The following is a 13,544-nucleotide window of genomic DNA, read 5'->3' on the forward strand; positions in this document are numbered from 1 at the left end:
ATTTCTTCTAAAATCTTCTTGGCTACTACAGCAGCTGTTTCTTTCTTTGTTGGGAAAGCCTCTATCCATCCTGAAAAAGTGTCTACAAAAACTAAAAGGTATTTATTACCGTACCTTCCAGGACGCACTTCGGTAAAGTCCACTTCCCAGTAAGTTCCTGGGCGGTCCCCCCTGAGTCTCTTTCCAGTTTCAAGTTTCCCTTTGTGAGCATTTACCTGTTGACATGGGACGCATTCCTGCACAATTTGTTCAGCTAATTTTGTCATTCCAGGGGTTTCGTACCCGGCTTTTTGTAACGAGGCTACCATCTTTTTAGTCCCCAAATGTGTCCATCTGTGCATCTGTTGAAACATGGATTCTGCTTGCTGAGGGGACAAAGTTCCTTTTGTTGTGGCCGGGATGATTTCTTCATCGCGGCCTGGTTTTTCAGGAACTTTATCTGACAGTCCTAAAATGACTTCTCCCGATGCTATTTCTCGGGCCACTTGGTCAGCCATATTATTTCCCCTAATTATTGGGGTATTTCCTTTTTGATGTCCAGGGCAGTGGATGATACTGACTTTAGTAGGAAGCATGAGTGCAGTCAACAAAGCCACGATTTCGTCTTTGTTTTTAATTTCTTTGCCACCTGAAGTTAGTAGCCCTCTCTGTTGGTAAATGGCACCGTGGATATGAGCGGTAGCAAACGCATATCTACTGTCTGTGTAGATGTTTACTTTTTTATTCTCTGCCATCTCTAATGCCCTCGTCAGGGCAATTAATTCAGCTCGTTGGGCTGAGGTCCCTTGTGGTAGCGCCGCTGCCCATATGACTTGTTTTCCGTCTACCACGGCTGCCCCAGTTCGACGCTTACCTTCCTCCAGGAAACTGCTCCCATCCGTGAACCAGGTGAAATCAGCATCAGGGAGGGGCAGGTCCATCAGATCTGGCCTACTGCCGTGTGCTGCGGCTAGTACTTCCTGACAATCATGTATGATGGTGGAGCCTTCCAAGTCAGGATCAGGTAGCAAGGTGGCTGGATTGAGTCCTGTGGCTGGAGCAAACTTGATGCGATCTGAGTTTAGCAACAGGGTTTGGTAGTGGTCATCCTGGCATTAGTTAGCCACCTATCCGGTGGTTGACGGACTACATTTTCCAGGGCATGAGGAGCTGTTATCGTTAGATTTTGTCCTAAAGTTAGTTTGTCAGCATCTTTGACTAGAACGGCCACTGCAGCGATTATCTTTAAACAGGTGGGCCATCCTGATGCCACAGGGTCCAATTTTTTTGACAAATAAGCAACTGGGCGATTCCAGGGACCCAATTTCTGAGTCAATACTCCTTTTGCAATGCCCTTATTTTCGGCCACATATAAATGAAAAGGTTTGGTTACATCTGGCAGTCCTAGGGCTGGAGCTGAAAGTAAAGCTCGTTTGATTTGGTCAAAAGCCCGTTGTTCCTTATCGCCCCAAACGAAAAGAGTGCTGTTTTTGGTTAGGGGGTACAATGGGGCTGCCAGCTCAGCAAACCCTGGAATCCATAGTCTACAGAATCCGGCCGTCCCCAAAAATTCTCTAACCTGCCTGGCGTTTTGGGGAGCCGGAATTTGGGCCACCGTATCCTTTCTGCTCTCCGTGAGCCATCTTTGCCCCCCTTTTAATAGATACCCCAGGTAACTGACCTGTTGTTGGCATATTTGTGCTTTCTTGGCTGAGGCTCTATATCCCAGGGTTCCAAGTTCCGTTAACAGTTTTTCAGTACCCTTGATACAATCTTCTTGGGTCTCAGCAGCTAATAAAATATCATCAACGTATTGGAGTAATGTTACCTGGGGATTTGATTCTCTATATAATGCCAAATCCTGATGGAGGGCTTCATCAAAGATGGTCGGGGAGTTCTTAAATCCCTGAGGTAGCCGTGTCCATGTCAGCTGACCAGACATTCCCGATGTTGGATCTTTCCATTCGAAGGCAAAGTAGGGTTGGCTCAGGGGAGAGAGTCTTAAACAGAAAAAAGCATCTTTAAGGTCCAAAACAGTATACCACGTATGTTGAGGTGGAAGAGTGCTCAGGAGGTTGTAAGGGTTTGGAACTGTGGGGTGGAGGTCTGCCACCCGTTTGTTTACCTCTCGTAGATCCTGCACCGGCCAATAATCATTTGTTCCTGGTTTCTTTACCGGCAGGAGAGGGGTGTTCCATGCTGATTGACATCTTATTAAGATGCCCAAGTCTAGTAGCCTCTGTATATGGGGATGGATACCGTCTTTGGCTTCTCTACTCATGGGGTATTGACGGACCGTTATTGGGGTGGCAGTTGCCTTGAGTTCCACTAGCACCGGGGACCCATTTTTGGCCATCCCCATTCCGGCAGTTTCTGCCCAGGCTTGAGGGAACCGAGTTACCCAATCAGTAACATTAACTCGTGAGGATGAAGGCTGCTCGTATAATTTATATTCATCTTCTAATTTCATAGTCAATATTTGAAGTAACCTTCCCTTATTATCAGCTATGGTGGGACCTTCTGGCTGAAAGTGGATTTGAGCCCCAACTTTGGAGAGTAAATCTCTTCCCAGCAAAGGATAGGGGCATTCCGGAATAATCAAAAATGAATGGGTTACTCGTCCAATCCCAAGATCTACTGTCCTTCGTGTGGTCCATGAATATTGTTTATTCCCAGTGGCTCCTTGTACCCATGACCTTTTAGCTGAGATAGGACCTTTTGAGTGGAGAAGGACGGAGTGCTGGGCTCCGGTATCTACCAAAAATTGAACAGGTTCCCCCTCCACTTTAAGAGTTACCCGGGGCTCGGGGAGAGGGTTCGAGCCCTGACTTTCCTAGTCTTCTTCTTTCAATGTTAAGATTTTGTTTTTGGTTGGCCTTCCTCCATTCTTTTTCTTAGGGCATTCTCTCGTCCAATGTCCTTTTTCTTTACAGTAGGCACATTGGTCCTTGTCTAATGGCCGCCTTCTGTCTGCCGTTCGCCCTTCCTGCCTATTTCTATCCCCTATATTTCTTCCTCCAACCACAGTGGCCAGTATCTTACTTAAATTCCTCTCCTGTCTCTTATCCCGTCTTATTTCACGGGCTTCCTGCTCTTTCTGCTTTCTTTCTTCCTTCTCTTCCTCTGTTTCTCTTTTGTTATATACTTTATCTGCCTCTTTTACTAACTCCTGAAGCGAAAATCCCTGCAAGCCATCTAGCCTCTGTAATTTCTTCTTAATATCAGGGGCCACTTGATCTATGAAAGCCATTGCTATAGTAGCCCTATGTCCCTCCGAAGTTGGATCATAAGGGGTAAAGCGTCTAAAGGCGTCCATTAAACGTTCCAGGAACACAGTTGGCGATTCCTGGGGCCCCTGAGTTACTTCCCTTACCTTAGCCAAATTAGTGGGCCGTCTGGCCGCTCCATGGAGACCCGCCACCAGAGCCTGGCGATACATTTTCAGGCGCTCCCTACCTTCCGGGGCATTGAAATCCCAGTTTGGCCTGACGAGTGGGAAACCAGCATCAATCTCGTTAGGCAGCTGGGTAGGTTGCCCATTGGCGCCTAATACATTTTTTCTGGCTTCTAAAAGAACCCGTTGCCTCTCCTCAGTCGTTAGGAGAGTCTGGAGCAGCTGCTGACAATCATCCCATGTGGGCTGGTGGGAGAAAACAAGAGATTCTATTAAAGCGGTAAGGGCCTGTGGATTTTCGGAAAAAGTTGGGTTATGCATTTTCCAATTATAAAGATCTGCAGAGGAAAAGGGCCAATATTGGAGAGGTCTATTCCCTTGGCCATCGGGGGGGGCCATATTCTCTAAGAGGTAGGGCAGTGGAGTCCGGGGAGATAGCCCTCCGGCTCCTAGTGCCCACTGAGGGACCCCTTTCTTCTTCCATCATGGATGGTTCCCTTGGTGCCGAGGGCAGTGGAGCTGGGGGTCCTCTAGGTGGTAGGGGATTCGGGGCCGGAGGATAAGGGGGTGGGGAATCCAAAAGAAGCAAATCGGACTGCGGGTCAGGATAAATCGCCTTCGGTAGATCCGGGGCGTCGGGTAGCTTCTCCGTGTTGGGGTTTTTCTTTAAGGCTAATATCTCCGACGCTGCTGATATATGTGCGGACGTACCTGTTGAGGAAACAAAGGGCCGGACCCACGGAGGTGGGGAGAGAATTAAATCTTCCCAGACCAAGACATATGGTACTTGGTCTGGATGTCCGTGGGGATCTATATTAAATATCTTAGACTTCAGCAGCTTAATCTTGTCTAATAAAAAGGATCCTTCGGGGGGCCATCCTATCTGAAATGTTGGCCATTCAGAGGCACACAAAGTCTGCCACTTTCCTTTCTTTACCTCTACCGAAAAATTATGGGCTCTGGCCCGAACTTCGGTCCAATAGCTTAGGGTAAGGGAAAGAGAAGTCGTCATAGTTTGTCCCATTGTCGTCCGTCAGAGAAGAAGAATAGACCACAATACAGAAACAGTTAAAACTCCACGAAACACATATACGTATGGGCCACCGCGAGCTCGCTTCAAAACCGAAACTTCTTCAGATGGCAGTTATCACCAAGGGAACTGCCGAAACCGAGTGAAGGGGAGACAGACTTTGCCTCTCCTTCCAGATGAGCCACCAGGGCGTCCCCTAGGGCTCATGGACGCCGGCTATTAGCACGTCTGCCTAGCCAGAGGTCCGATACAGATTCCATAATAAGCCGATTCTTACGGCTTTTCTCCGATAATGGCCCACAAAGAACAAGGGACAAACAGACAATCAAGCTCGAGCTTACCTGGTACCTCCAACTCCCGATGTTCTTGTGGTCCGGGGCGAGTGGAATCCCGGACGAGCCCCCAAATGTTAGACCTGCGCGGTCTCCTAGGAGTTTCGACTCGCCCAGGAAACAACAAGAGTCGGAAGTCGATGCAAAACGCAAGAGGTTTATTGAAGGCCGGTGCACCAGGGTTCCTTGGTCCTCACGCAGGAGGTCGAAGAAGGAACCCTTTTGGGCGCGAATATGTCAGTTTTATAGGTTCCCACTTCCCCGTATGTAAATTATAGATTTGGTTGTGTTCTCCTGCTGATTGGTCCCGGCTTAGGCTCGGACCAGAGAGGGAACTTGTCCCCAGCTGCCTGATTGGTCTTTGACAGACACCTTTTTTACATTTTGTTATCTCCCTCCTTCTCCCCAGCTGCCTGATTGGTCTTTGACAGACACCTTTTTTACATTTTGTTATCTCCCTCCTTCTCGGAAGGGGGCCGGACATCCTGGAAATTCACCCATTGTCTAAGAAGCCCCTATTGTCTGGAGAGTTCTTAATCATTAGCTGGAACAATGTCCTTCGAGTCCCACAAAATTAATCATGTGTTCACAGCTAGCTAATCTAAGAGGAATTAGTTAAAGCTTTTAATTTACATCCAAATTGATTTCACATAAACTATAGATTTAAAAATAGGAGAAGAAAGAAAGCACAAAAGTACTGGAGGAAAATAGACTAAATATTTGTGATATTGTGATTTATAATAAGAAACATATATTTGATCTTTGTCCCTGTTTATGGCACAAACTCCAAAATCCTTTGGATTTTCTAAGTAATGAGAGCAAAAATCTGGCTTTTGTTATGCTGAGGAGGTGACTTTTGGAACATACCTGAGGATGAAGGCTGGCTGTCAGAGAGCCAACCTGGAGGGTGAGAAATTTCAGTCCCAATCCAGGAATGGGAGAGGGCCTGGAGGTTGAATCAATCACCAATGGTCCATGACTTGATCAATCATGTTTATATAACAAAGCCTCCATAAAAACATACAAGGATGGAGTTTGGAGAGCTTCTGGGTTGGTGAACATGTGAAGATATGGGGAAAGTGGTTTGCTCCAAGAGAACATGGAAGCTCCAAGCCCTTTTTCCATACCTTGCCCTATACCTATCTTCCATCTATCTGCTCCTGAGTTATCTCCTTTCATAATAAATCAATGATCTAGTGAGTAAACTGGCCCCCTGAGTCCTGAGAGCCACTCTCACGAATTAGCCAAACACAAGGAGAAGGCTATTGGAATCTCTAATCTATATCCTGGATCAGTCAGAAGCCCAGGGGACAACCTCGAATTTCAATTGACATTTGAAGTGGTGATGGGAGCAATCTTGTAGTACTGAACCCATAACTTGTGGAATCTGATGCTAATTCTGTGTAGGTAGTATGAGAACTGAGTTGAATTATAGGACAACCCAGCTGGTGTCAGAGAACTGATTGTTGGGTGTAGGAACATCCACCACCACATATTGGTACTATGATCAGAACCTAGTAATATATATATATAATCTCAGGAGTGAGAAACGGAAAAGACTGATTAATTGAATGATATTAAAAAATTGTTCTTTAACCTCAAACCATCATAAGTGAAAGCAAATATTAAGGAAAATATTTGATCTGCATTATAAAACATTGTTATCCTTAATATATAAATAATTATTTTTAAAATTAGGAAAAATTAAAAAACATTCTCAAAGAAAAGTGAACAAAGAACTTGGGCAATTCTCAAAAAACTATACAAATGTCTAATAAATATGTTCACTATCACTAAAACAAAATAATGGCAAATTAAGAGCAAGAAATCCTTTTTCTAAGCAGATTAGCAAAACATAAAATAATGAAATACGAAATTGTAATGGGAAAATACCTTAACAGTATTTCTGAATTTGAATTTTTTAAATACGTATCAAAGCCTGGGGGTGAGATGGATTGGGAGATTGGGATTGACATATATACACTACTATGTATAAAATAGGTAACTAATGAGAACAAATTATATAGCACAAGGAACTCTACTCAATGCTCTGTGGTGACCTAAAAGGGAAGGAAATCCAAGGAAGAGGGGATATATGTATATGTGTGGCTGATTCACTTTGCTGTAAAGCAGAAACTAACACAACATTGTAAAGCAACTCTACTCCAATTAAAAAAAACAACAACAACAGAAAAGAATAAAACAAATTGTACTAAGTAGTTAGGAAATCTAAACACTACAAAACTTGCTTCTTAAACTTTCCCGTGCATACGATATCCCCTGGGCATCTTGTTCACATACAAATTCTAATTCAGGAAAACAGGGCAGGGCCTGAAAAAAATGTTCATTTCCAAGCCATTAAAATGCAACACATTTTGGTCCAGTAGTTTTCTTTAAAATATATGTGAACAAATATAAAATGATGATGGTACATTCAGCTGGCATGTGCTAACCTGGGGATAACAGTTATATAAAAATATCACTTATTCTCCTTAATTACACATTTGTTCTGCTTAGTACATGTAGATTGGATGTTAAAAAGCTTTAAGTTTTGCTCCTTTTCATAAGGATACTTTTTGTGGTGCTCTTTATAAAAGAAGAAAAGATAAACAAATTGAATATGTAATAATAAATATTGCTAAAAATAAATTCTAATATATATCAAAATTTATTACAATGCAGTCATTAAAGGCAATGTTATAGAACAAAAATAATAATATAAAATTATACATAATATTCTATTAAGTTAAAACTGTAAAATGGTATTTTGTAAAAGCAGTTCATACATAACACAATACAAAGAAAGGAAAAATGTACACTACCATTTTATGACTAGTTACAGGTCATGGGATGATGGTGATTTTCATTTCTTATTTTCCTGTTCATGTTGTTTAAAATCTCTTCAGTGCACTATTTTTGAAATATTTAAAAGATCTTTTAAAATTGTTCTGACACATTTCCAACAGCATAATTATAATGTGATAGATAAAATGGTCACACAATTTTAGGGCTAGAGAGATCATCAATTTCAATGTTAAATAAAGTACACTAATTATAAAATGATTCCTTGTTTGTGCTGGATATCTTGCATTTACCCCTTGAAATCCACTCTGTATACATCTCTGTGCCACAGGAGACTTAACTGTAAAGACTGCATCAGCAAGCTACCATGCCCTCTAGTTGTGTTCTGCCAATGGATAACATCACAGGATGTCAAAGGAATACAATGTCTCCTAAAGTGATTTGGTTACAGAACCCTTTCTTTAAGTATTATCTTGTCCAGCTAACACACTCTGGGTAATTCCAGTCTAGTCTAGTATTACCCATGCAAAATGATTAAACCGGAACCAAACATCTAAGTTAGGTTTGATCAGAGTAGTAGAGCTATAATGAATAATAGAGAATAAGGGACTTATAGAGATTTGATTTTACACAGTTGCTAGAGAAGTCTATTGAATGCTGTTGCATCTGGTGACAATCTTAAAGCTGCTAAAAGCCAACTGCACTAGCAGCTGAAAGAATACCTAGGTGCCTGTGAAGTGAGGGAGAACAAGGACAAACTGGAACCAATGAGAACAAAGTGAAACTTGCATCTTGTTTTCACCATCTTCAATCTTTTTTTTTTTTTTTCGGTACGCACTCCTCTCACTGTTGTGGCTTCTCCTGTTGCAGGGCACAGGCTCCGGATGAGCAGGTTCATCGGCCATGGCTCACGGGCCCAGCTGCTCCACAGCATGTGGGATCTTCCCAGACCGGGACACGAACCTGTGTCCCCTGCATTGGCAGGTGGACTCTCAACCACTGCGCCACCAGCGAAGCCTCACCATCTTCAATCTTGATGATGCAGGTGACTTGTCTAAACTGGCATTCTAAGCTAGAGTGGCACATTTACCTAGTTCATGACCATTAGGTCATATGCAAATCTGGGGGCGGGGATTATTATTTTACTGTACATATAAGTACAAAGAATAAAAGCAATAATAAAATTTTGGCTATAAATTTGTTCTCAAAACAATTTTTAATGTTAACATTATTTGCAAATATGAGGAAATTTCCCAAATCTCACTAGGTAGAACTGAAATTTATTAAACATAATGACAAAACTTTTTTATCCTTTATGAGATTTAAACAACTGCCAATGCAAACCCTGTGCTCAACTTCTAAAAGCATTCACTTTCAAATCTAAATAAAAGATAAATCTGAACATTAGTATTCAGATCATTTTTCTCCAGAAATTAAGTATGCAGTTAAATTAACATGGTTCTCACTAAGATAATGAAACTTCATTAAAATATGCATTATATTTTTTCAGGGAAAGAGAAACTTGTATGTGCAATCTATAACTTATCTGTAGTTTAAAAGGATTCCACAAAACAATTGAACGTCATTGAATATTTTTTCTATGTCATTTTTACTTTTATTATTTATTTTAAGACAAATTTTGATTTTCAGTTTAAATAAACTCTACTGTAACAGAATGTTTCACATTAAAGATATTTGTTCTTTGGGGAAAATAACTGATTACTGAATACTTACTGTACACCTTGTACTCTGTCAGATAGATTACCACATTTTCTTATTTAAATTTTTATCAACCTAATGAAATACTTTTTTGCTATTACAATTCATATATAAAGAAAGTTAAGCATGTTAGAAGTTAAATAACTTGCAAAACATTGCATAAATGGTGAAGATGGGAGTTGAAATATGAAATCAGATGATTCTACCTCAAAGCCAATGCCTTTAACAAAGCAATTTGAGGAATTGGAAAGATAATGTAGGGATTAAAGGAAGGTCATGTCATTAAAACATTAGCACAGCATTTCTATATCCTCTTTACAAATGTGTCACCAAATATTAATGAGGTATTACACTTATTTTTATTTGTAAATGTATGATTAAGAAATTGTCAGAATACTGGACAGAAAAGTTGAAGTAGTGCAGTGTGGAAGAATTACAATTTCTAGACATATCAGGTCAGGATAAAATACAGATGATATGTTCATTGAAAAAAAAAGAAAATTCTTCCCTAGTATGTAAAAAAAAACAGTCACAACATAAATTCATTCTACTCAATAGTGATGAAGAAAAAGATGAGCAAATGAATAGTGTAGATGCTTTTATAGGCTTTATAAAAATGTTCTGTGTGATATAAGTGGTCATATTATTATTATTATCAGAATGATTATGATTGTTGACTTGTTTGGTATAATTTTCTTTCTTTTACTTCTTCCAAACTTGTAACATTCATAAATATGCTGTAAGTGTTCTGCTTCCAGTATGGAGTAGTAAGTACTTAAAAAACAGATTCTTTGGAATGTAAACTAGATTCAGAGTGATTCTAAAGTTTATCTGAAGAGGCAAAACACCCAGTATAGCCAACACAATATTGAAGGACAAGAACAAATCTAGAGGACAGATGTTACCCAACTTCAATAATTACTATGAAGCTGCAGTGAGCAAGATAGTGTGGAATTGGTGAAAGAATAGACAGATCAATGGAACAGAATAGAAAGTTCAGAAATAGAACCACATAAATATAGCCAAGTGATCTTTGACAGAGGAGCAAAAGTAATATAATGGAGCAGAGTCTTTTTAACAAATAGTGCTAGGACATCCACATGCCAAAAAGAAATAAAAAAGAAAAAAAAGAATATAGACAGAAACCTTACACTTTTCACAAAAATTAACTCAAAATGGATCACATATTTTAATGTAAATTGCAAAACTATAAAACTCCTAGAATATAACATAAGAGAAAACCTAGATGACATTGAGTATGGCAATAACATTTTAGATAAGACACCAAAGGTATAATCCAAGAAAGAAACAATTGATGAGCTGGACTTTATTAAAATTAACAACTTCTGCTCTGCAAAAGAAAATATCAAGAGAATAACAAGACAAGCCACAGACTGGGAGAAAACATTTTCAAAAGACACATATGATAAAGGGCTATCATTCCAAATATACAAAGAACTCTTAAAACTCAACAATAAGTAAACAAACAACACAATTTAAAAAATGGGCCAAAGACCCTAACAGATACCTCACCAAAGAAGATATATATAGATGGTAAATAAGCATATGAAAAGATGCTCCATATCATGTGGCTTCAGAGAACTGCAAATTAAAATAATGAGATATCACTACACACTCATTAGAATGGCCAAAATCTGGGACACTGGCAACACATACTGACAAGGTTGCAACAGCAAGTCTCATTCACTGCTGGTGAGAATGAAAAATGACAGAGCCACTTTCGAAGAGATTGTTTGATGGTTTCTCACAAAACTAGACAAACTCTTATCATGTGATCTAGTAATAACACTCCTTGGTATTTACTCAAAGAAGTTGAAAACATATGTCCACATAAAGCTGCAATACATGTTTATAGCAGCTTTATTCATAATTGCAAACCTGGAAGCCACCAAAATATCTTTCACTGGGGTAATGCATAAATAAACTGAGGTACATGCAGATAATGAAATATTATTCAGCACTGAAGAATAAAAAAAATGAGCTATCAATCTATGAAAAGACATGAGAGAACTTTAAATTTATACTACTAAGTGAAAGAAGCCAATCTGAAAAGGCTACATTCTATATGATTCCATGTATATGACATTATGAAAAATGTAAAACTATGCAGACAGTGAAAAGATCAGTGGTTGCCAGGGGCTGGTGTTGGTGGGAGGTGGTAGGGATGAATAAGCAGAGCACAGAGGACTTTTAGAGCAGGAAAATAATCTGTATGATTGCATAATAATGCATATGTGGCTTTACATATTTGTCCAAACCTATAGAATGTACAACATCAAGACTGAGCTGTAATGTAAACTATGGACGTTGGATGATTATGATGTGTCAATGTAGGTTCAGCAATTGTAACAAATGTACCACCTTGGTGGGAGATGTTAATAATGGGGGAAGCTATATATGTGTGGGGGCAGGAGGTATATGGAAAATTTCTATACTTTCTCCTCAACTGTGCTGTGAAACTTAAACTGCTCCACCCCACCAAAAAAAATCTTCAGAAAGGCAAAAAAAAGATAAAACTATGAGCTCTGAAGAGTACCCCCCTCAAAAAAAACTAAAGAAGACAGAACCAAATCATGTACATTTAAGTGGAAATTTAAAATTTAGAGGAAACAATCTGTGGGGACGAAGTTCTGTATGTTTGTTGCTTTGATTTTAGAGCATCAGCAATCATCAACCACACTGGGTAGTTAAAATAAAAAAAGAAAGTCAATTTTTTTCTGGCTGGAAAAACCAAGGAAAGAATCCTGGGGCAAAGAAGTCATCAAGAGAATGAGGGGAAGTTCCAGAAAGGAAAGAACAAGAAACAGGGATCCAAAAATCATGTGTGCAATCTCTGCCCAAGCTACTGATTGATTCCTCAGCCACACATATGCAGAGCCAACCTAAAACCATTTGAATTGAAATCTGAGTGACCATCCACCACAGACTGGGTAGAATGTGGAGTTTGAATTTAATTAAGTTCAGTGCATGCTAAAACAAAAAAGTAAACTCATTTCTGAGGTCTATAACAGAATCCAGAATATGAACAACACTAACATATTCCAGAATACAATCCAAAATTATTTGATATATGAACAGAGGAAATGTGATCTATTATCAAAGAAGAAGAAAATCAACAGATAACAATGCAGAGGTGAACCTGATGTTGGAATTTTCAGATAAAATCTTTTAAAATGGAGGATATAAGCTGTTCAATTAGTTTAAAGAAAATTAGCTCACAATAAATAAAAAGGTAAAATACATAAGCAGAGAAATGGATATTATATAAATATAACCCTCCAAAAATTAGAATTGAAAAACATATACAAAATAAAATAATTCACCATATGGGCTGAAATAGAAGAGTGTACATGAAAGAGGAAATAATAATTAGTATGAAAAATAAATCAATAGAAGTTATCCAATCTAAATATGAGAAAAAGAATACATACCCTCAGTACCTTTGAGAAAATATCAAAGTTCTGAAAAATAGATCATTGGAGTCTCAAGAAAAAAGGAGAGAAAATGGAATAGAAAAAATTCTTTGAAGCTATAGTGACAAAAACTTCCGAAATCTGGTGAGACATAAAAATTCATAGATTCTAAATCTCAGCTAACTTCAAATAGCAAAAATATAGAGAAAATTATGCCAAGTCATCTTAGAGTCAAACTACTGAAACCACAGATACAAAGGAAACTTGAAAGAATTCAGAGAAAGATTACCTATTACAGAAAGAAAAAAAAATTAACATGACTATAAAATTCTTATGAGACCATAGAGGCAAAGAGAGGGAAATAATATCTTTAAGTGCTGAAAAAATAAACTTCCAACCCAGAATTCTGTACCAACTGAAAATATTCTTCAAGAATGAAGATAAAATAGAAACAATTTATGAAGAAGGAAAACTAAGAGATTTGTTGCTAAGAGAAGTGCACTATAGAAATGCTAAAGGGTATTTTTCAGGATGAGTGATACCAAAGGGAACCATTTATCTTCAGGAATGAATGAAGAACATTAGGAATGACAAATATCTGGGGAAATATTCTTAAAAAACATTTTTTGTCCTAAAGACTTTAAAATAAAAAGAATTGTTCACATCTAAGGTGAAAATTGTCTTGTAGGTATAATACATATGGCAACTATATCATAAAGGATAGGGAAGAAAATAAACAGAACTTGATGGTTACAAAGTTTCTACATTTTTCATAAAGTGGCACAACATTAACTCAAAATACTGTGAAAAGATAAGGATAAATATTTTAATCTCAGAGAATCCCCTAAAAGTAA

The sequence above is a fragment of the Globicephala melas genome, chromosome 1, assembly GCF_963455315.2.
Source record: "Globicephala melas chromosome 1, mGloMel1.2, whole genome shotgun sequence".
NCBI lineage: Eukaryota > Metazoa > Chordata > Mammalia > Artiodactyla > Delphinidae > Globicephala > Globicephala melas.